General features: G+C 36.6%; 1 long non-coding RNA gene across 3 annotated transcripts in view; it reads right to left on the reverse strand.

Annotated features, from left to right (window-relative positions):
* Window positions 1–18108, reverse strand: part of LOC145243556 (uncharacterized) — a 49689-nt gene extending 31581 nt beyond the window's left edge. For 2 of the 3 annotated variants that reach the window (XR_013862904.1, XR_013862903.1), the window contains exon 1: window positions 17970–18108. This is a non-coding gene — a long non-coding RNA (uncharacterized LOC145243556). The remainder of the gene's footprint in view (window positions 1–17969) is intronic. The other variant, XR_013862905.1, reaches the window with a different exon arrangement.
* Between the last annotated feature and the right edge of the window lie 3850 nt (window positions 18109–21958).

Below are 21958 nucleotides of genomic sequence, written 5' to 3' on the forward strand. Positions count from 1 at the left end.
ATTTTATGTGAGGAAATATTTAATAATTTAATGAGATCCGTTTTGGGATTTCCAATCAAATAAAATAGTTATGTGTACAACGGATGTGCAATAAGTAATGCCCCTGACCCACTTTCGAAACTTGGCACAGTTATTAGTTTTTCTCTACATAGGAACCACCTGGAGTTATACATGTCTCCCATCGTTTGATGCAGCTCTGGAGACCGTTTTTGTAGAACACCCCAGGTTGGTCCTCCAACCACGACATGACTTCAGAAATCAAGGCTGCATCATCTGGGAAACGCTTTCCTTTCAAAAACAACTTCATGGCTGGGAAGTGAAAATCAGAGGGAGCAAGGTCAGGAGAGCAGCGAGGATGGGGAAGGATTTCATAACCACATGCCCGTGCTTCAGATCTGGTGACATGCGAGTTGTGGACCGGAGCGTTGTCCTGCAGGAGGAGGGTACCTTTGCTGATCTTGCCCCGCCTCTTGATTTTGATAGCTTCCCTTAATTTCTTCAAAAGTGAAGCATAATAGGCTCCTGTAATTGTGGTACCTCTTGCCAGGAAATCTGTCATTACTACTCCGTCCTGGCCCCAGAAGACTGAGCATGACCTTGCCTTCTTTGGAGGTGGTGAGTCCAAGTGCTTCCACTGCATTGACTGGGCTTTGGTCTCTGGATCATACTGATGGACCCAGGTTTCATCATGTGTAATCAGTCTTTTGAAAAACTTTGACTCATCTTCTTGGCATATCTCCAAATTCATCCTTGAGCACTCGACTCGTTCTTGCTTCTGGAATGGTGTGAACAACCTGGGAATCCATCTGGCACACGCCTTATGCATATGCAAATGGTCATGAATGATAGTTTCCTCAGACCCTGTACTTATCTTGACATCTTGGGCTATTTGGCGAATAGTAATGCGCCGATCTTCCAAAATGGTAGCCTCAACTTGACGGACAGATGCCTCATCAATGACAGAAGGGGGGGGGTGACCAGGTCTGGGAGCTGTTTCCACAGACTTTCGGCCATGTTTGAATTCACGATGCCAGTGTTTTACAAAGTCATATGATGGGGCATTATCACCATAAGTTTCTTTCATTTCATCAAAAGTCTCCTGTGGTGTGCGTCCTTTCAAATACAAAAACCGGATCACTGCTTGACATTCAACAGGCTCCATTTTACACCTGACTCAGTTCAAACACCTGTGAAACAGAAACCACAATTAGTTCAGAGCTGTAATTTGCCACATTACCTGAAGAGATATAAACCATTGCACATGCAAAATTTCAGCTAGATCAGACAACTGGAAGTGGGTCAGGGTCATTACTTATTACACGCCCCTCATATATGCTTTCACTTTTAGTGAAATAACATTTTGATGAGAATTTGAACACTTCAGTTATACATGCATAGAAAATGTGGATAGTCAGTTATAATAATTTGATAATTATAACTCATGAAATGGACAAAAAATAATTGCATGACCAAATTTGGATTAACCAAATTTTACAGGAAACATGAATGAAGAATATGTCCATGCATGACATATCAGTCAAAAACAAATTACTTTCAATATAGCCACCTCAAAATTTTGGTAGTTGTTATTACAAATGTAACAAGTTACTTTGGTGTTACAATGACAGACAACTTAAATTTAGTTTAGGGGAGAGAACCTGAAACAGTCGATAATTGAATGTATTAAAGAAGCTGTGCTCATGTGTCAGCTGTTTTAGTTCAAGAGAGTGGAGTGCCTCATTTCCATGCATGTTATAGTTTGTATGTTCACTGTTTATCAACAATATGAAGAAAAAAGGAAGATTTTCCTAATTTACAACAGTCTCATTGTGTAGTTTGATGATATGACAAGACTTTGCAGCTGAATTCTCTTTGGCTGCCAAACTAATTCCAATCAGATGTATGATCCTAATTCTTAATTGAACTAAAGCCATCATGAAAGATGACCTTCCTGTTCATCCAATGTATGGCATAAGAGGCAAAGAGCATAAGATCCCAAACTATAAGTATAGTATGTGTTGTACTTTATGTGAAGAACTGGGCTTCATTTCTCTGGATTATCCACAAAACATGTCTGTAAATCCGATATATGCTGGATTTTTCTGAATAAGATATGAATTTGACACTGACCCCTGTAAAATTGCATGTGTGAAGAAAACAATGAAATTCTTAAATTGAATGTTACTAATCCGTTATCATACCGAGCAAGAAAATATGTGGGATGTTATAAAGAAGACTGTTCATGTGATTAGTACTGGCAGTGGAATGCAGACATATGAAGTTGGGTCCATCAGTCTACAATTAGAGAGTGAAAAGGCTGTTGCAATTTAAATCCTGATAATGTGGGAGGATTTACTCGATTTTTAAATCTTGAAATTAAACACAATAAAATTTCCTGGCAGAGTATCTATTTCAAAGTCAAGGGAGTACCAATTTTGTTGTCAAGGAGTCTGATTTTTATGTGGGGGTTACACTATGTAAGTTTTATTGCTTTGTGATATGCTTATTATAATATCAATAACCCTAGGCAAACATATTGTCAGGGAAAGTCATTGTTGAGCCATCTGACAGGTCAATAAAAACAATGCACTATACAAAAAGCAGTTCACTGACACATTATCACACCTAAGCTAATGATTATATTAATAAAAGTGTCTTCTTGAAATACCTTTCTTCAAAATTAGTACTGTAAGCTGGGATGACTTTAGTCACCTGGAGTGAGTTTTTACCATTACAAAATTAAAAATAATTATGCACAAATAATATATGACCTCTGCATTTTAAACATAATTACAATCTTCTATACAATTTCATAATTTTACAGGCACATTGTGATGCAGCAGCAAATATTTACTGCAGTCATTAACGCATTATTATTTTTATTTTGTTAATGGCTCCAAATCGCCCAGAGTGGCCAAAGTCACCTCAGCTCATGATAATAAAAACACATTAACTGTGTAAAATGTTATTCATAAAATGAGAAAAATATTCTTGAATCCTCACTTGTTCTGCATTACACAAACATGGCACAATGTAAATGATATGGGATGATGTTGGTACACATGCACAGAAAAACATGTTTAATTCATAGCAAATTGTACCTAAAGTTTATTTCATGTATTTTACATTTAAAAGGAAAATAAGTATAATTCTATTATTTTTAAGTACACAATTATGCCTATTCAAAGTTGAGAAAGAATATTATTTTGTAATAAAATATGACAAATTTTTATTTTGTACGGAAATTCCAACCTTTCTATATTCCCATTTAAAATAGGTATTTTCAGTAATTTTAGATTGAATCTATTATCAGTTTTGTCAGATTTTAGTTTCACGTCTTTATAATTCATATTAAATTAGGTATTTTCTTTTGTATTAAAACTCTTACTCCTTTTTGAATTACTTGATTTTAATCTCCCCCATTTAAACTTTTTACCCTTTTGTGGTTTAATCTTTATAGTTTCCTTTTTTAATTTTACTTCCTTTGTTAATTAAAATGCAACTTTTAAGTTAGTAAAATAGTTTTATCTCTGTAAATAGCAGGGGACTCCTAATGTTGGCTGGGATTAAACACATTCTCATATTTTCATTGTACTCAAAATCAGTGAAATCGCTCATTTTCAATCAAATCGATTGATTGCCTGCTCTAGTTAGAAATCCATTGCGATGAAACTGAGAGGAACCTTCTCATACCTCTCTGAAGTGACTTAGTCTGCAATAAATTGTAGTGTACACTGCACTGTAGAGAACCTGTTGTTGATTTTATAAAAATGTTTTCACCATATATATTTTGATTGCAGAAGTTCCCCTCTGAACCAAAGGTTTTCAACAAAAGATGCCACATATAAATTCAATACATCTACCCTGATAGCCACTATTTTATGTACCTTACAATCACCATTTCTGCCACATTCACTCATGATAATGAAATGCTACATTACATACGATGAGCAACACCATCACAATCGCCACATCTACAAAGGAAGGAGTTCCTGCTTTTCTCTTTTGATGTTCAGTGCTGTCACCACTACCAAGTTGATGCCAGGACAAGTTCTATATTTTTCTATGATATTATGCTTGCACCACCATTAACTGGTTATCACATACATAACATTCTTTCCATTTTTCGATTCACAAATAATAAAGTCTTATTCTGGCCCTTGTGATTGGCTAAACTCTAACCATTCTTATATTTGGGATTAACGGCATCCTCATCATAAATGAACGCTAACTTACCATTCAAATATGGGATCGCAATATCTATGTTTCCTCTATGGATACACTGCTGCATTCCTTTTTCTTAGATTATGGCAACAAAACACATTTCATGTGAGCGTGTGATACCAGCAGCAGCAAGGGATGGCTGAAGAGATTAGCGACAGCAGCAGCAATAGTAAAAAAACTGCATATGCGAGTTAGGAAGTGTGCATGAGAAAAGAAAGAAAAAAAGGAGAGAAAAATGCAGCATGTGCTCAGAGGAGAAACAAGTCAGTGTCTCAGAAAACTCTGAAAATGGACATGTAAATGCGAAGGCAAGAAATGGCTAGCTACGGCCAGCATGAGGTTAGAGAGGAAAAGTGTACATCAGGCGAGATGGACGCTGGTAGGAGACTTTTAAGAGGTGTCGAAACAATTATAACAGTAATAAAAAACTTTTGTTGTGAAAGAAAAATCCCAACTTTGATTTTATTAATTTATTAGTCAGAATACTCCGAACGTATGTATGGTCTGTTCTATTATACGGTTGTGAGTGCTAGACAATCACCAACACTACGAGGAAGAGACTAGAGGCAACTGAAACGTGGTTCATGAGGAAAATTTTGAAGATATCCTGGACAGAAAAGAAAACAAACCAGGCGGTATTAGAAATGGCGAGCACAGAAAGGTTTCTTATAAGAACAGTATGAAATAGACAAATGAGATTCATGGAGCGTATTTACAGAAAAAGTGGAATAGAACAGATTTGCTTGACAGAAAAGATCGTGGGTAGAAGAAGCAGAGGACGACAGCGAGAAACATACATTGACAGTCTGAATATCCAGGCAACATCAAAAATGATGAACAACAATGAATTCATGAATGTCTCAAGGGAGAGATGGAGAGCCATAGCCGTCAATGCCTGTGCCAGGCAAGCCTATACTTGTGATGATGATACTTTACAGTTTTAATTTTATGAATTACTAAAGTAAAATCTAACAGGCATGTTATAGCATTACTGTTATGCTTATTATTTGGCTAAGTGTTATTAATATTAGTATTAACATTGTTGTTTCATTTCTTAACATTACCTTTAGCATTTTTTTGCTTTCTTAGTTAATTTTATTAGTATTAATTTTATAGCTAGAGTTCTTTTAGTATCAGTATGAGTACTGCTATCAGTATTATCATTATTATTTGTATATTCTTTTTGGTATTACTATTATTAACATTATTTTTACTCTTTCTACTCTTACTATTATCAATAATGTTATTACTATAAGTTGTAAAAGTATTACAATTTTTGTTATTATCGATCATTGTATTAATAGACTAACATCACTATCATGTGGTATTATTCATCATTACTTCTAGCTTGGACTTGAGCATTGAAATTTGGTCACTTACTCTGCATATTTGGACAATGGTGGGACACAGGTAAACTAGTATAAAATAACCCTCCCCCCCATAAAAAAACATGGTTGTTAGCAAATAGGTACGGGCAAAAATGGTGTAATGAAGCGTAGAGTTGAATGTAATAATCAAAGAGGAAAGTGCTCCCGTGTGTATGTTGTGTGGTCATACAATTTACCTTCGGATGTGATCTGACAGAAATAGAAATTAAAGACGGCAGCCATGGATTTATAAGGTGTAGTCTCGTGGAATCTCACGAGATCTCATCTTCCACTGCAAACATATGCAAATGGAATGGGGTCAGTTTTCTGAGAAAATGTCTGGTGGCAGAGGCAGTGGCGAGAGACTTGCTGGAAGTTGAGAGAGAAAGTTGTCAGTGAAAAATTCTAGCTGGACTTTTGCGTATTGTATTTGGTTTATTTTGTTTTGCTGTTTACCAGCCCAATTAATGCCAAGTTATTTTAGCATAATGGGGGATAAATCCGACCTTAAATTAATACCAGAATTCAACGGTTCGACCCAGGTACGTAACTGGATGGAGAAGGTGGAACTATATTGCCTGTTGTCTAGTGTGAAGAAGATTGAACATGTGGTTCCTCTACATCTGTCTGGCGGGGCTTTTTGCAGTATATCAACAGATTAGTCCTGAGGAAAAACAGGATTATGAAAAGATCAAGGTGGCATTATACAAGGTGTTCGCTATATTGGGAGCAATTTGAAGCAAGAACCTTGCATCCCGGTGAAACTGTCAACATTTATTTGACCAAGCTGACGAAATTGACGGTGTTGTTTGGTGGGCTGCCTGAGCGGACCTTGGCATGCAAATTTTTGGCAGGGCTCCCAACCAGAGCAAAGCAACTCCTGCAGGCTAGCTCAAGCATAGCTTCATTGTCCCTTAACGACCTGGTAGACCGGGTCAGGATCATGATGAAGAATACTTATGAGATGGGAGAACCGGTAGTCGCTGCTGCACAGCACGCATTAAATGAGGATAGACCGTCCCAGGGGCCCATTTTGCACAGTGAAGTCATGTGTTATTGCGAAGGACTGCTGGCAGCGACTGACAGCTATTCGCTGCTACCGATGTAATAAAACTGGTCATATGGCCCGGGATTGTTCGGGAAACAGGGTCGGGGACAGGTGCCAGCATCGACCTCTTCCCCAAACAGAAATTAGACGAGGCGCTTCCGACTATTCAGGTCTATGTCAATGAGACATTGTGCTCAGCACTCTTCGACTGTGTGCTATCGCACCATAGTGAGTGTTGGCCTCTGCCACACTTGGAAGAAGACTACTAGATTAACCACCCTGAGTGAAGTGACGTGGACATGTTGCGGGGTGAGCACTGTAAACATTTGCACTAAAACTAGACATTCAACTAACATTGAAGCACAGGTAGTACTTGAGAAACTGCTGAGCTTTGACCTGCTTTTAGGCTATGATGCCATCAGAGCCCTAGGTGGTGCTCGCATAACGCAGACGGGGGCGATACAGTTTCAGGAGAAGGTTCCAGTGTGTGCTGCTTTGAAGATTGATCAGCCAGACTTTATTGTCGAGTTTGACCAGCAGCAGAAGGTTTGGACAGCCATGTGGAAGTCGTCGGAAAACCAGGAACCAGCCAAACTGCGAAATGAGGTAACAGAGTACCATGTGCCTGACCAAATGAGGCCAGCATATGAAGAGGAACTTCGTGATTGGATCAAGGATGACTGGTTGATTCCCTACCCCTATGAGAAACTTGGATCTCCGAAAGGCCTGATTCCGCTGATGACGGTTGCTCAGCACAACAAAGCAAAGATGAGGCCACTGATGGACTATCGTGAACTGAACGTGCATGTTGATGCGTTCATGGCAGATGCTGACGTTTGTCCCAGCAAGTTACGAGAGTGGCGCCAGCAGGGTTCCAATGTGTCCCTGCTTGATCTAAGAAAAGCATACTTGCAGGTCCAAATCAGTGAAACAATGTGGCCATTTCAGACGGTAGTGTTTGCTGGCAGGAGGTACTGCCTTACCAGACTAGGCTTTGGGCTGAACGTGGCACCCCAAATAATGAAGACCATTATTAACACTGTGTTGTCACAGGAAGAGACAATAAAAGATGGGACATCGGTGTACCTTGATGACATATATGTGAATGAAGACATTGTGTCATCATCACATGTGAGGGCCAAACTGGCTGAATTTTGTTTGACGTGCAAGGATCCAGAACGTTTGGTGAATGGCGTTCGTGTCTTGGGCCTGAACGTTCGACAGGAGCAAGGAACATTGAAATGGAGGCGCGGAACTGCAGTTCCTGAAGTGCCTGATGTCTTCACGAGGCGAGCCGTATTCTCCCTGTGTGGAAAACTTGTGGGGCACCTACCAGTGTGTGGATGGACTTTTTTGGCAACATGGATAATAAAAAGGAGGGCAAGCGCAGTCACCAAAGGCTGGGATGATGAAACAGCCGATGATCTGTTGGTTTGCATGGTGAAGGAGACCATCATAAAGGTAAAGCAGGATGATCCCGCCAAAGGAGACTGGTGCATGCAGGGAGACAAACTGAATGTGTGGGTGTATGCGAGCTCTCTGGCAATTGGTGTGCTGTTTGAGAAGAATGGTGCTGTGATTGAGGACACTTGCTGGTTGCGACCGGCGAGTGACGCTGGCAGAGCTCGATGCAGTGATAAAAGGTATCAACCTGGCACTCCAGTGAAAAGTCAGGAAATTACGCATACACACAGATTCACTATGCATGTACCACTGGATATCAGACACACTGACAGGCAAGACTAGGGTGTGCACTAAGGCAACCAGCGAGATGCTGATCAGACAGAGGTTGGAGACTGTAAAAAAGCTCGTAACAGAGTACAACCTCTTTGTGGATGTGATACTGGTCACTTTAAATTGCAACCTTGCTGATAGGCTCACTTGGGTGCCACAGAGATGGTATGACACCATGAAGAAGAAAGCCGAGCCAGTACCATTATGTGCTGCCACTATTGAGGTGGCGGATAAAATCAAGAAGATACACCACCTCAGTGGACACCCCGGAGTGAGATGAACATGTTATTTTGTGCAGTTGTCCAATCCGTCTGTGTCCAAAAGTGCAGTGAAAGCGGTAGTCAAGGAATGCCAAACATACCAGTCAATCGACCCCGCCCCGGCCAGATGGCAGAAAGGTCAGCTGGGAGTAAGCTGATGTGGACCAACAAGGTTTGCAATCTGGCGCTCGTTAATAAAACAGGATTCCTCCAATGTAATCCGTGAATTGGAGTCCATATTTTATGAAAGGGGGCTGCCCGAAGAGATCCTAACAATGACACGGCCTTCTGCAGTGGGGAGTTCAGACGTTTCGTATACGAGTGGGGGATCCAACTCAGACACAGATGTGCATATGTACCAAGTGTCGACGGCATAGCAGAGTGGTGCCATCAAAGCGTGAAGAGGATCACAGCAAGAAAACAATGCACGATCACAGTGGCAATCTATAGATATAATGCAACTCCAAAGGATGGCATGACTGCTGCAAGAGCACCCACCAATGCGATCCATTGCTGTTGAGAGCACATCAAGGACCTTGACACTCGTCTACCTAATCGGCAGGAAACCGGAGGGTCATATGAGTTAGGGGACACTGTTTGGGTGAAACCTCCCAATAATCGATGCACCAGCAGCTTTCAAAGAGGGCGAATTACTGGCATCATCAGTGAGCAAGTCGTGCTAGTCAATGGTACTCCATGCCATGTGAAGGATATTCAACCTGCCCTGAATACGAACCAGTTGGTGAGTAGCAGTGATGGTGAATCATTCAATGATGACCTGTGGATCCGTCCTATTCCCCGCGATGGTACAACTGTGAACCCCAACGCTGATGCCGCACCCCTTCTGAGAGCTCAGATGAAGATGAAGAAGACCAGCCTGATGGTATGACTGTACGCCCTAACACTGATACTAATGGTTTCAACACATCTTCTGATAGCTCCAATGAAGATGAAGTAGTCCAGCCAATCCCCCTTCGTAGGAGTGCCCGCAACAAACGACCACGTCCACCATGCTAAATGTGTGGTCTGAAGACCAGGGGAGAGTGTAAAGTTGAATGTAATAATCAAAGAGGAAAGCGCCCCCGTGCGTGTGTGTCGTGTGGTCATACAATTTACCTTCGGATGGGATCTGAGAGAAAGAGAAATTAAAGATGGCAGCCATGAATTTATAAGGTGTAGCCTCATGGAATCTAACAAGATCTCATCTTCCACTGCACATGTATGCAAATGGAATGGGGGTCAGTTTTCTGATAAAATGTCTGTTAGTAGAGGCAGTGGTGAGAGACGTGCTGGAAGTTGAGAGAGAAAGTTGTCAGTGACGAATTCTAGCTGGACTTTTGCGTATTGTATTTGGTTTATTTTGTTTTGCTGTTTACCAGCCCATTTAACGTCATAAAGATAGGGGGCATAGTTTGGGAAGTTGATTTATCATCATTTTTTTGTAGGTTTCCAACTATTCTTTGATTGTATTTGAAAGATTAAAGACTAAAAGTGATTCCCAAAAGGAAAAGATATTTGTATACGTAAAAAAAAAGCTAACTAATTCAGCTAAATTTTGAAGTTGAATAAATCCTTTGAAAGATAAATATTAGTCTTCTGGGTCTATTTCAAAGATAATTAGTCACATAAAGTCCTAAGATATTGAATTAAGTAAAAAAAAAAAACCCACCTTGTTTGTACAAAAACTAGCTTAGCTCCCAAAAGTGAGAGATTCTTACTTTGTTTAGTTGAAAGAAAACAAATTCCTCATCACATGGATTATATGGAAGCCCAAAATTTCAGACAGCCTTTTGACTGTCTGAAAATGATGTCAGGTAGTTAAAGTCAGATGGGGTTGTTTGTCTCCCCACCTCCACATGCATCCATGCATTCCTATCAGGAACATTTGTTTAATTTTCACCATTTTTTAATGTAATTATTTTCTATGTTCCTGCTTTTAAATTAAAAAAAAAGTTTTATTTTTCAAGATTATATAAAAATTACGTTACGCCGAAAATTTCACATTCATGCAGGCAAGGAAAATATTAGAATCGTATATAAAAATTAAGTAAATCCTGTAATTCAAAACTAAAAATAGAACTATTTTCTGCAATTGTAATTTTTTGTGGGAAAATATTAAATAAACAATGCTTAATTCAATGATAATATCTGTAATTCGAAAAATTAATTTTTCTTCAAGTTATACTGAATTCATTAATACAGACTTCAGAGGCTTTTTTGATAATGTTCCCATAAAAATGAAATATGTGGTTTTAATTGTTACCATTTACAATGCTTTATTTTCATAAAAAAAGAAAAAATAAATTAATGCATTTTTTTTACTACTAAAAACCATAACTTTAGTAAAGGTATTTTTTGTTCAAACAAAATAAAACATTTTTTTAACGAAGGAGTCACCACTTATCAAGGCCAAGAGGCCACTCGAGGATAAGAGTTAATAAGTGTATAGTGATCAATTGGACAGTGGCGTAGTAATTGTTAGTGGAAATTTTGTAAAATGGATTACTTAAGGAGACGGCTCACCAAGAACTTGTTTATGTTGGACTTGAAGACGACCACATTGTAGTCAGCTGGAAAGCAGGCAAATGGAAGAGAGTTCCACAGGTGTTCAGTTCTAAGAAAAAAGCTTTGGTCATGGAATCTACGTTTAGATTTAGGCATGGATAAAGAGTAGGAGAAATTATTGATAGTGTTTTCAGCTAGATGAGTGTTTCTCATGAAATTTTGGTGAGGGGGGACCAAAGATTGGAGCTCAGATGAGCACTCGCCATGAAAATTACACTAAAGCAGAGACATGCTTGCAACGCCTCTTCTGTGAGAAAAAGATTGCAGGGAAGAGAAAAGGGCATCCCCCACTAGGCTACAAAGTCTATTTTGAACTCTGTCATTGCAGGATAAGAATTTCTAGCAGCTCCTGCCCAGATATGGCAACAGTACTCCATCCTAGGACGTACCTGGCTCTTATATAGGAAGAGAATTACATCAGCAGTGAGATATCTAATGGATCGATAGAAGGATCTCACCATTTTCCCAGCAACCTTGGCAACAGATTTGATGTATTGTGTTCAATTTCATATCAGGAGTGATGGTCAAGCCCAGGAGCTTGTCAAAACATGGAGCCTCCTCAAGATGAGAGCCATTCAATTGATGTCATATGAGGATCAGAGCATTGATGATGTAAAGACAAAAGCTTGATTTTAGATGCATTAAAAGTAACCAGTCACCTCTTTCCACATTGTACCATGATTTTGCTCCCTGGTTGGTGCTTTATAGAAAAGTCATAGTCCAGCAGCATAGTTGCCCACCTTTGTAATCGGTTTGCTGTATATACGGGAATTCCTTTCCTGCTACCAAAAATGCTTATTAAGGGCTTGTGGTCTGTGATCAGAGTAAAATGTCGGCCATATAACATTTTATGGAATTTCTTGACTGCATATATTATTGCAAGTGCTTCCTTCTCAATTTGGCTGTATTTTCGTTCCGTAGGCGTCAAAGACTTTGATGCATGTGCAATTGCTTTTTCGCTTCCGTCAGGGAAAATGTGTGATATTACTGCTCCGACTCCATAGTCTGAAGCATCTGTCACAACAATAATGTCCAAAGATGAGTCATAGTGTGTCAGCAATAAATTTGAACTGAGAAGTGCTTTAATTTTCTCAAACGACTCTTTTGTAAAAGATCATTTAGTGGTCCCCGTAACCTATGTAGTTCGGGTAAAAATGAACCATAGTGGCTTACAAGTCCAAGAAAAGAGCGTAATGTTGCAACGTCCTTTGGAGCTGGCATATGCTTTATTACCTGGATATTGTCCGGATCTGGTTTTCGACCATTTTTTTCAAATATAAATCCAAGGTATTTCACAGAAGTTTGGAAAAATTTGCATTTATCTGGTCTTAAGTGAAATCCATATTGTTGGATTCGCTCCAGCACGGAAGTGAGGCGATATAAGAGTTCTTCTTGAGATGTACCTGTCACAATAATGTCATCAATATAGGCAGAAACTCCTGGCAATCCTGTGAGCATGGTGTCCATGGTTTGTTGAAATATTGTTGGAGCTGACTTGACCCCAAATGGAAGGCGGTTAAATTGAAACAGTCCCTTGTGGGTGTTAATAGTGAGAAGATTTTTGGAATCTTCATCAACTTCCATTTGGAAATATGCGTCTGCAAGGTCCAGTTTTGCAAAACAAGTCCCACCATTAAGTTTTGAAAACAGATCTTCTGGTACTGGTAGTGGGTACTGGTGTGTCTCAAGTTGGTCATTTAGCCCTGTGCTGAAGTCCGCGCATAACCGTACTTTGCCATTTGCCTTCTTTACAATGACAATAGGTGCTGCCCAGGATGAATAATTTGTGGGTTGGATAACCCCTTCTTGTTGAAGACGATCCAATTCTTTCTCCACGGTAGCTAAAGCTGCGTATGGCACTGGCCGTTTTGGTCTGAAGACTGATTTTGCATCTGCCTTCAGTTTTAGAGTTGCTTTAGCTTTCGAGCAGAGCCCAAGACCCTCCTGAAAAACTTTGCTGAATTTTGCTTTGAGCAAGTTTTTAAAATGTGTTTCAGCATCTGTGGCAGCATTAATGTTGAAGGAACTGAAAACTGTGTTAAGGGGAACATTAAAAAGGTCCAATTCCTCAATGGAATCTAGTCCAAGAAGATTCAGTGTTGACACTTCCGAAACATAGCACACACCTGAAAATTGCTTTTCTTGAAAAGCGACATTACATGTTAACTCACCAGTTAATTGTATTTTTTTTCCTGATGCCCCACAAGCAACATGATTTGTCTTCTTAAGTGTTGGTTTTCCCAACAACTCCCACATTTGGCGTGAAATTAGAGTGATGTCTGAAGCAGTATCAAACTGAAAATTCACCGGTTTGTTGTTTATTTCAACAATTAGGTACTTTCTCCGAGCTTCAAAATTTACATTGAAAGTAGCAAAAATTGAATTTGATGAGGCTTTCTGGAACCGTCCTGGAGTTTTTCTGTGATTTTTGCCTCTTGGCTGTGCCGTAATGTGTTTAGAAGGGTTGTGGTTATTACCACAAAATCCATCCTTGTGCCCATGACGCGAACAATGTTGGCATATGTCTTTTGAATGGGCAAAAGCGAGCATAGTGCATTTCCCCACATGACCAACAGGGCGTTGGGGTTTTTTGTTTTTTTCCAGTAGAATTTTTCTCTACTGATTTTATATTTGAAACAGATGGGGTTTGTTGTTGCACCATTGCTGTGTCCCGTTTTAAATTTGTTAGCCGCTGGCATTCTGTGGTCAGAAGTCTTATCGTTATATCCTTGTCTTTTTCAATCATGGACAATAAACGAGTGCGGATGTCCGCATCCTGGGGTGATTGTAATCCCGTGATGAAGATGAGGCACTTGAATTGATCCTCAGTCAGCGATTTCAGCTGAAAACTTTCGCAAGTTTGGTTTACAATTCCCGCATATTTTATCAAATCGTCCGTATCATCTTTCTTTAATTTCAAGCAATTGTATCTAATATTAAATAAAGATACTGACTCACCAAAAATTTCTGATAGCTGTGCTATGGTTTCATCAAATGTAAAATCTCCAGTGTTTTTAGGTAGGATAAAATTTGAATACCGTTGATGCTCGACTGTGCCAAGTTTCCGTAACAGTAAACGCGTTCTCCAGGAGTCGTCCATGGATGTGAATTCATTTTCAAACGTATCTTTCCAACGGCCATACCAAGTGTTGAATGTCTGTTTTGAGTCCGGATTGAACAAAAATTCCGTTATCGTGCTTGCTATGGAGTCCAGAGAATTTGATTTTGGTAAGTTTATAATTTGCTTGTTAAACTGGGTTGTCAGATTTTCAATAAGACTGTTCTGGGCTTTTAAAAATTCCGTTTGTTGGGATTGAAGGATTCTCTTGAGCATATTTCGATCCATGGCAGGTGGAGTGTTTTTTTTTTCTTTCTCTCTTCAACAAGAAAAAAATATTGTAAAAGAAAAAATTCTTGTTTTTTTTTTTCAGCAAGAAAAAATATTTTAAGGAAAAATTCCTTTTTTTTTTTTTTCAAAAAAAATTATTGAAATTTCTTTTTTTTTTGTGTTCAAAAAAAAGAATTATTGAAATTTCTTTTTTTTTTTTCTTTTTTTTGTGTTAAAAAAAATGTGGAAATTTGCTCAGGAAAATCGCGGCATGAGGTGTAAATCGCTTCTAAGAACCTGACACCATGTGCGTTTATGTTTTTCTGTGAGTTAAAATCCAAATCCATCGTCGCCATTGATGTGTTTGTGATTATTTGGTAAAACCGATACTTGAAAGGGTATGAATTATAATCAACACTGAATGCATTTGTAATACATTATTTATTTAACTATAACATAAACTTAAATGTTTGTAATGAACGATTGAGGAACGATAGTCTATAGCGGCCATCTTAAATGTCCCAGCCTTTTCTCCTGGCTGCCAGGCACAACTAATTTCTTGATGGAAGGGAGATAATTCTGCATTTATCGATTTATGGATTATCTCTCTTTGACCATCTAACATACCACATGCTCAAGATCAGAAGAGAGAGAATCAGAGAAAACTTGGTTGTTTATGGTCTTTGATGTACTGCCATAGATGATAGTGTCGTCAGCATAAATATCAATGAATGATCTAAGAATATGATTTGGAAGATCATTGATATAGATTAGGAAGAGAGTTAGGCCTAGGATAGAACCTTGAGGGATTCCAGCATTAATACTGTGAGCTTCTGATTTCTGCCCATCAACTACTACTTTTATGAACCTATCAGAGAGAAATGATTTAATAATTGAGAAGACCTTTCCAGCTATACCGTAACTGGAGATCTTTATTCCATACTCTATCAAAGGCCTTTGATATGTCAAGAGCAACTGCCCTAGAAAGAAAGCCTCCATCAAGAGATTCACTAATTCTATGATATAACTGTAAGTACATCTACTGTAGATCTAGCAGAATGGAAACCATATTGTATGTCACTTAGAAGTTTATTTTTGCTGAGGTGGTTGACTACTTCTCTATTTAACACAGATTCCAGCAACTTACTCATGATGCACAGAAGACTTATTAGTCTATACTGAGAGGGAGATGACCGATCACCTAAATTCTTAAATATTGGGCATATTAACGAGGTTATCCAGGGCGTTGGGAAGCAATTCTACTTAAGACGCTTAAACAACTTTGTAAGTATGGGAGCTAGTTTTGGTTAAAGTTTTTTAGCACTATAATAGAAATGCCATCAGGGCCAGTTGCTTTACTGGAATCAAGGTTTTTGATTAGCTTAGCAACATCACGCACTGATATTTGTATGTCACATAGAGTGTTTTCTGATACAGAAGGAAATACTGGGGGTTGCGTTTCCACTATGATTTAAGTAAAAATAATGTGTTCATTAGATTACGTGATCATTATTTGATAAATACTGAAAATTTCATTAAAATTGGTTAGTTTCTCGATTTTCAGCGAATTTATAAGTAAAGGGAGCGGGGGCAAAATGTTTATACATTTGGAGCATCTGCATTCATTTTACACGTACCTATTAGCAAAAAACTAAAACCGTCGAGGTGGGATATGTGGTATGTTATTTGTTGGATGAAACACATCTACTTCTCTATATCATCTCATGAATCGTTTTGAAATATGGTGCAAATATAACAAATCAAGGCAAGATTAAGAGGAAAGGCGAAAAAAGAACAAGAGAAATAAAAAGGCTGTAACAATCGTATTCAAAGATAATGCATAATTTCTGCTTTTCTGATTTACCAAAAAAAAAAAAAGAAGCATAATTAAGGGCAACAACTCTTGCTTACGATGAGATTTGTTAATTTTTTCATCTCATAATTTAGGATGCTTGATCTGACAATATTTTTCCATTAAATCAAAACATTAAAAAAAGAAAGCTGTAACGAATTCTTTTAATGTAACAAAATTGATAACATTAATAATACAAAATGTAGATTTTATGCGACTATTAAGAGAATCGTTTCTGTTTTTATATCATTATTTATAGTGCTGAAACCAATGATATTTCATTAGATTAAAATATTTTAAAAAAGAAGCTGTGGCAACATTTTTCTATATTTGGTCTATGTGTTCCGTTATGCCAACTGAAGACGCCTTACAATTTTTCAATAAAATGATGACGTTTATAGGTTTTTGGGTATACTGAAAACAAATATCGCAGGGAAAATTAGCACAGACAAATAGTTTTCAGGGTATTAATAACTGTATTATGCAATGTAATTTCTAGTAGTTTGAATTGGCAGCCATCTTTTTTGTTTCAATGAAATGGTTCAGTGAGCATCCACAGACATATTGTGAAGTTAAGTCTCCGAAATGCAAACTTTTATTCAACATCATTTCTAGCTAAGTCTAATTAAAAAAAAAAAAATTACTTTTACAAATTCAAGAAAATTTGGTCACTATACACTGGTTGTCCAACCTGCTTATTCAAGAAGCCATTCTTAACATGGAGAGATTAAAAATAATAAAACGCCTTTCGAATAAAAACCCTCAACCTCCCCAAGTTAACAATGGCTCTTGGAATAAACACCTCCCATGTTAAGAACGGCTTTCAGAATTGCGCTGAAAAAAGAATAAGGGTTTGCCGCTTTCATATACTCCTCGTTCAAACATGCCCGCCAGTAATTTACATTTCAAAATACAGGTATTTATATCTGAAAAGCTATTTTTCTGTGTTAATTTTCCATGCAATATTCGTTTTCATCATACCCGAGAACCTATGAAAGACGTCGATTTATCAAAAAATGTTTAGGCGTCTTCAGTTGGCGTAACGGAGCACATTGATACTACATTTTTTACGACTGGTAAGGTTTTTAAAAACGTAGTCTTTAACCTAAAAAAAAAAAAAATACAAAGAACGAAACTGTTTAATTAAACAAGGATAACACTCTTAAAGCGACTTTTTTTTTTTACTGTAACAAAGTTTATAATATTAATAACACCAACATTTTTTTAATGTTTTGATTTAATAAAAAAATATTGTCAGATCGAGCGTCCTAAATTATGAAATGAAAAAAAAAAAAAAAAATGAACGAATCTCTTAGTAAATGAGAGTTGTCTCCCTCTGCACAATGACAAATTGTAAAACAGCGCTCAGGAAATATTATTTTGTATATAAATACTACCACCTTCATAAATATGGAGTAATTTTTAATTTTGTTTTTGTAATATTATAAAAGATGAATTGTTTTTATGCATGGATTCAAACATCGGTTCGACATATCAAAACAAAAGAGAAAACTGAATTGTTCCATCGCGCCCCCGTTTTAAACTTTGTTTAAAATGGGGCGCGACTTAAACAAATTCAATCAATACTTACTTTTCATTTCACAATCTGCTTTCAATTGGTTGCATCTGTTTTCAGGAAAGAAACGATTACATGATGTGTGAATTAAAACGTGATTAAGCTGACGGAAGTCAACATTTCAAGATGGCGACCGAAAAGCAAGTTCGCGGAAAAAGAAATCTAAAAAAAACTATTTTGAAACAAGGATGATTTTTTTTTTTTTTTAAGGAATATTATCAGTAAAATTTTTATTTGAGTTTATTCAATTATCTTCAAGTTCCATCACGTGATATTTACGAAAATTTTGCCCGAAACTGCTATCTGGAAAATTAACGAGGTTTCTTGTTTTTTCCTTGTTTTGGGTCGATTTTAGATTCCCGAAAACCTATAAAAGTCGTCGTTTTATTAAAGTGATTGTTAAGGTAGAAATTAAGTAAAAAAATTGCCTAAAACAACTTTCAAGCAGCCCCAAAATTAAAAAAAATATATATATTATCACTAGGTGGCCAGAAAGTAGGTGCTTGCTTTACGTTAATTTTTTATAGAAATGTGATACCAACTTTTTGAAAAAGTAATTTCGTCATATCATAAAAACTATTTCTCTGCGCCACTTTTAAATGTTATATTTGTTTTCAGCACCTCTGAAACCTTGAAAAGTTGTCATTGTAAAGTTTTTTTTTTTTTTTTTTCGGAGTTGGAAAGAATCTTTGGGTTTGTATTTACTGTACACATAGATTCGAAAAAGTTGTCAAAAACAAATATATAACAAATAAATGTTATCAAAGGCAAGATAAGTTATTTTTCTATCTAACTGGATATATTTTTCGTATTTTTATTCAATGTAACATGTTTATTCAGCTCGAAAAACATCGTGTTTACCGATGTATTGGAAAATTCAAAATGGCGTCTGACTCTCTTTAACACGGTAAGTTTGGGAAAAGGTGTTATAAATAAAAAAACTGGATAAAATACTGTTAAAAACCCGCTCAATATATGTTACCGTGACATAGGCTGACATATATTCTGCGGGTTTTTAATAGTATTTTGTGTAGTTTTTCATTTATAACACCTTTTCCCAAACTTAACGTCTTAAAGAGGGAGTAAGGCGCCATCTTGAATTTTCCAATACATCGGTAAACACTGCATGTTTTCCGAGCTGAATAAACGTTACATTGAATAAAAACACGACAAATATATCCAGTTTGGTAGAAAAGTAACTTATCTTACCCTTGATAACATTTATTTGTTATATATTTGTTTTTTTACAACTTTTTCGAATCTATGTGTACAGTAAATACAAACCCGAATCTTTGCATTAACTGTTTTTTTGTTGTTTTTTTAATAGGCAATGAACAAAAAACAAACGAATCATCACTTTTTTCTGTCTGTTTGCTTATTAAAAAATACAATTTGTAAAAAAACTAAAAAAAAAAAAACTAAAAAAAGACTCGTTTTATTTTGCAGATAATAGCTCTGAGCAAACCCTTTGTAAATATAGACTCTTATAGAGTAACGAAACTTGAAAGTAACCAAATATTTTAAATTTCGGTACTTGAACAGTTTAATGAAGACATTAAAAACTGAAAATATCGGAAAAAGGTTATATTGTCCGTATCCGTTGAAGATCTCCGAAAAAAAAAATTTCACTTAATTTGATCGAAAGTTTTTTTTTGTTTTTGTTTTTTTTTTACAACGGAAAAACACGTTTTTATGAGAGCACGTTGAAGAATTCTTATAAAAAATTTTGTTTGAATTTTAGAACACGCTATGGGGAGATATCTTGTTGCGAGCTACTACTACGATGTTATGCTGTATTCTCACCTTAGTTCTCTCTTTCTCCCTACTCTTTTCTCTTTTCCTTCCTTTCTTCTTATACGTCATCAGAGGTTCCAGCCAATGAAAAGCGAGAATTGTGTACGTGGGACATTCAAGTGAAGAAAACGTTCTCACTTCAACGACGACTAGAGACAGCATCACACGCCACTCCTTATCCCCCGTAAGATAGCAAAAAGGAAACATTGAACATTAAACAAAGACTCTACAAAATGCACTGTCTCTTCTTTGTAACCCAAATTTCGGGAACACATATATATACAGATATATAAAACCCACTTAATTCATTGCAAAGTCGCGTTACACATCCTCATTATTATTTGGAGACGATGTCTTCGTTAATCAGCATTCTTTTCAATTTCAGCGCTCCAGTTCTCTCTGGTATCGGAGGCGCCCCGAATGGTGACCCTAATTAATACCCCTTGTTAATGTATGGTAATATACCATAATCTTCAGTTAAAGCGCCGACACTCCTTCCTCATCTTTAATACTAGCTTTTCTTCCTAAAAATCGAACCTTTTGCTCGGTATCATAACAAATTGTTTTCTTGATGTAAAAAAAAAAAAAGAAAAAAAGAAAAAAAGTACTTGATGAAATTAAGTGATTTTTTTTTTTTTCAGTGAACTTCATTCTATAACGGATACGTACAATTTAAACTTTTTTTTTTTTTGATATTTTCATTGTTTTTAATGTCTTGATTAAACTACAAGTACCTAAATTTTTAATGGGTGGGGATAAAAGATAAACGACACCTTCTATCTTGGGTTCATATTTATTCCTGTTCAAGAATAGACATTTTGAAAATAAACGACAAAACTGATTACTTGGTAAGTAAGGAAACTCCACACAAGAACAATATCTTTAATATTTTATTTTCATCAAAATTATTGTTGTAAATATTTATTTTTGATGTAATTAACACTATTACCGACATAAATTATTTTTACATTTAAGAAATTATTGAAAATAAAGACGTGAAATTTCTTGTGACCTATTTGCATATAACTTTTTATATATTTTTTAATTTTTTTAAAGAAAATTTTAAATAATTTACTTTGCCATAAGTATTAGCCAAGTGTAAAAAAAAAAAAGAAAAAAATCACGTTCATCCACTGCCGAAAAGTAAATGCATAACTGGATTATTAGGTGTGTCATAATTTCTGAATAAAATATAAAAAACTCGTAATTTCTCTTTTTAAAGTGGGTTGTTTATTTTCTTTATGGAATATACTTCCAAAATAAACTATTAAAGTTGTTTAAAAAATAATAGAAATATTATTTTTTATTTCTTAAAAAACTGTGTTTACAAAGTGCCGGTGCGCACTCATACAGCCATTTTTTACGTAATGAAATCAATTGAATTTTACAAGTTAAATTTTTTTCAATTTTTAAACTTTAAAAATCTATCCAAATTTTTCTAATCGTTCAATTGGTACGATATTTTCAGGTTCAACGTGAAATAAATCGAATATAATATTCTAGACAAGCGTTATTTTTTTAATTCACCCCCCCATTTTGAAATGTCTATTCAAATGAAAATAAAAAATATATGGACAAATTCTCATAAATGAAGAATGGAAGTATCCATTGATTAGTATTTTATATAGGTAAGTGATTTCTTTGAATTTATATATATTTATTATATTTAGATTAAATTTAAATTATAATAAGATAATTGCCCAATCAAAAATGATCAAGAAAATTCTTGTAAGTGTTCTGGTTATGATCACACCACCACTATGTGTCCCGGCACTTCCACATCCAATGGATGGGTAAATACTGGCTTGAGTGATCGACAATGTCTCCTATCTATATACAGGATCCTTCTTAGGAGGGGGGACAAGACGGTTGAAGCTAGATGCTTGGTAGAAACCGGCAGCCAAAACCCCTATTTCAGCAAAGGCATTATGGACAGTCTGCAATGTTATCCCAGGTCGGTGCAGAATAGGGACTTGGAAATTGTCACGTCTTTGGGGAGAAGACGTTACCGATTTACACAAATAACTGCAGAGTTTCTGTTCCCTTTAGGAATCTCGCAACAACTACTGGTGTTGATCGATGGACAATTGAACTTGCATCGCAAGATCGAGCGATTACCTACCCTGATTAATAACCTTTGGGAAATGAATTATGAACTTGACACGGATCTGGGTATGTCCGCTGATACAATACTTGATGGATTGTTAGGG

The sequence above is a fragment of the Euprymna scolopes genome, chromosome 22, assembly GCF_053919585.1.
Source record: "Euprymna scolopes isolate OS-2025 chromosome 22, ASM5391958v1, whole genome shotgun sequence".
Classification (NCBI taxonomy): Eukaryota; Metazoa; Mollusca; class Cephalopoda; order Sepiida; family Sepiolidae; genus Euprymna; species Euprymna scolopes.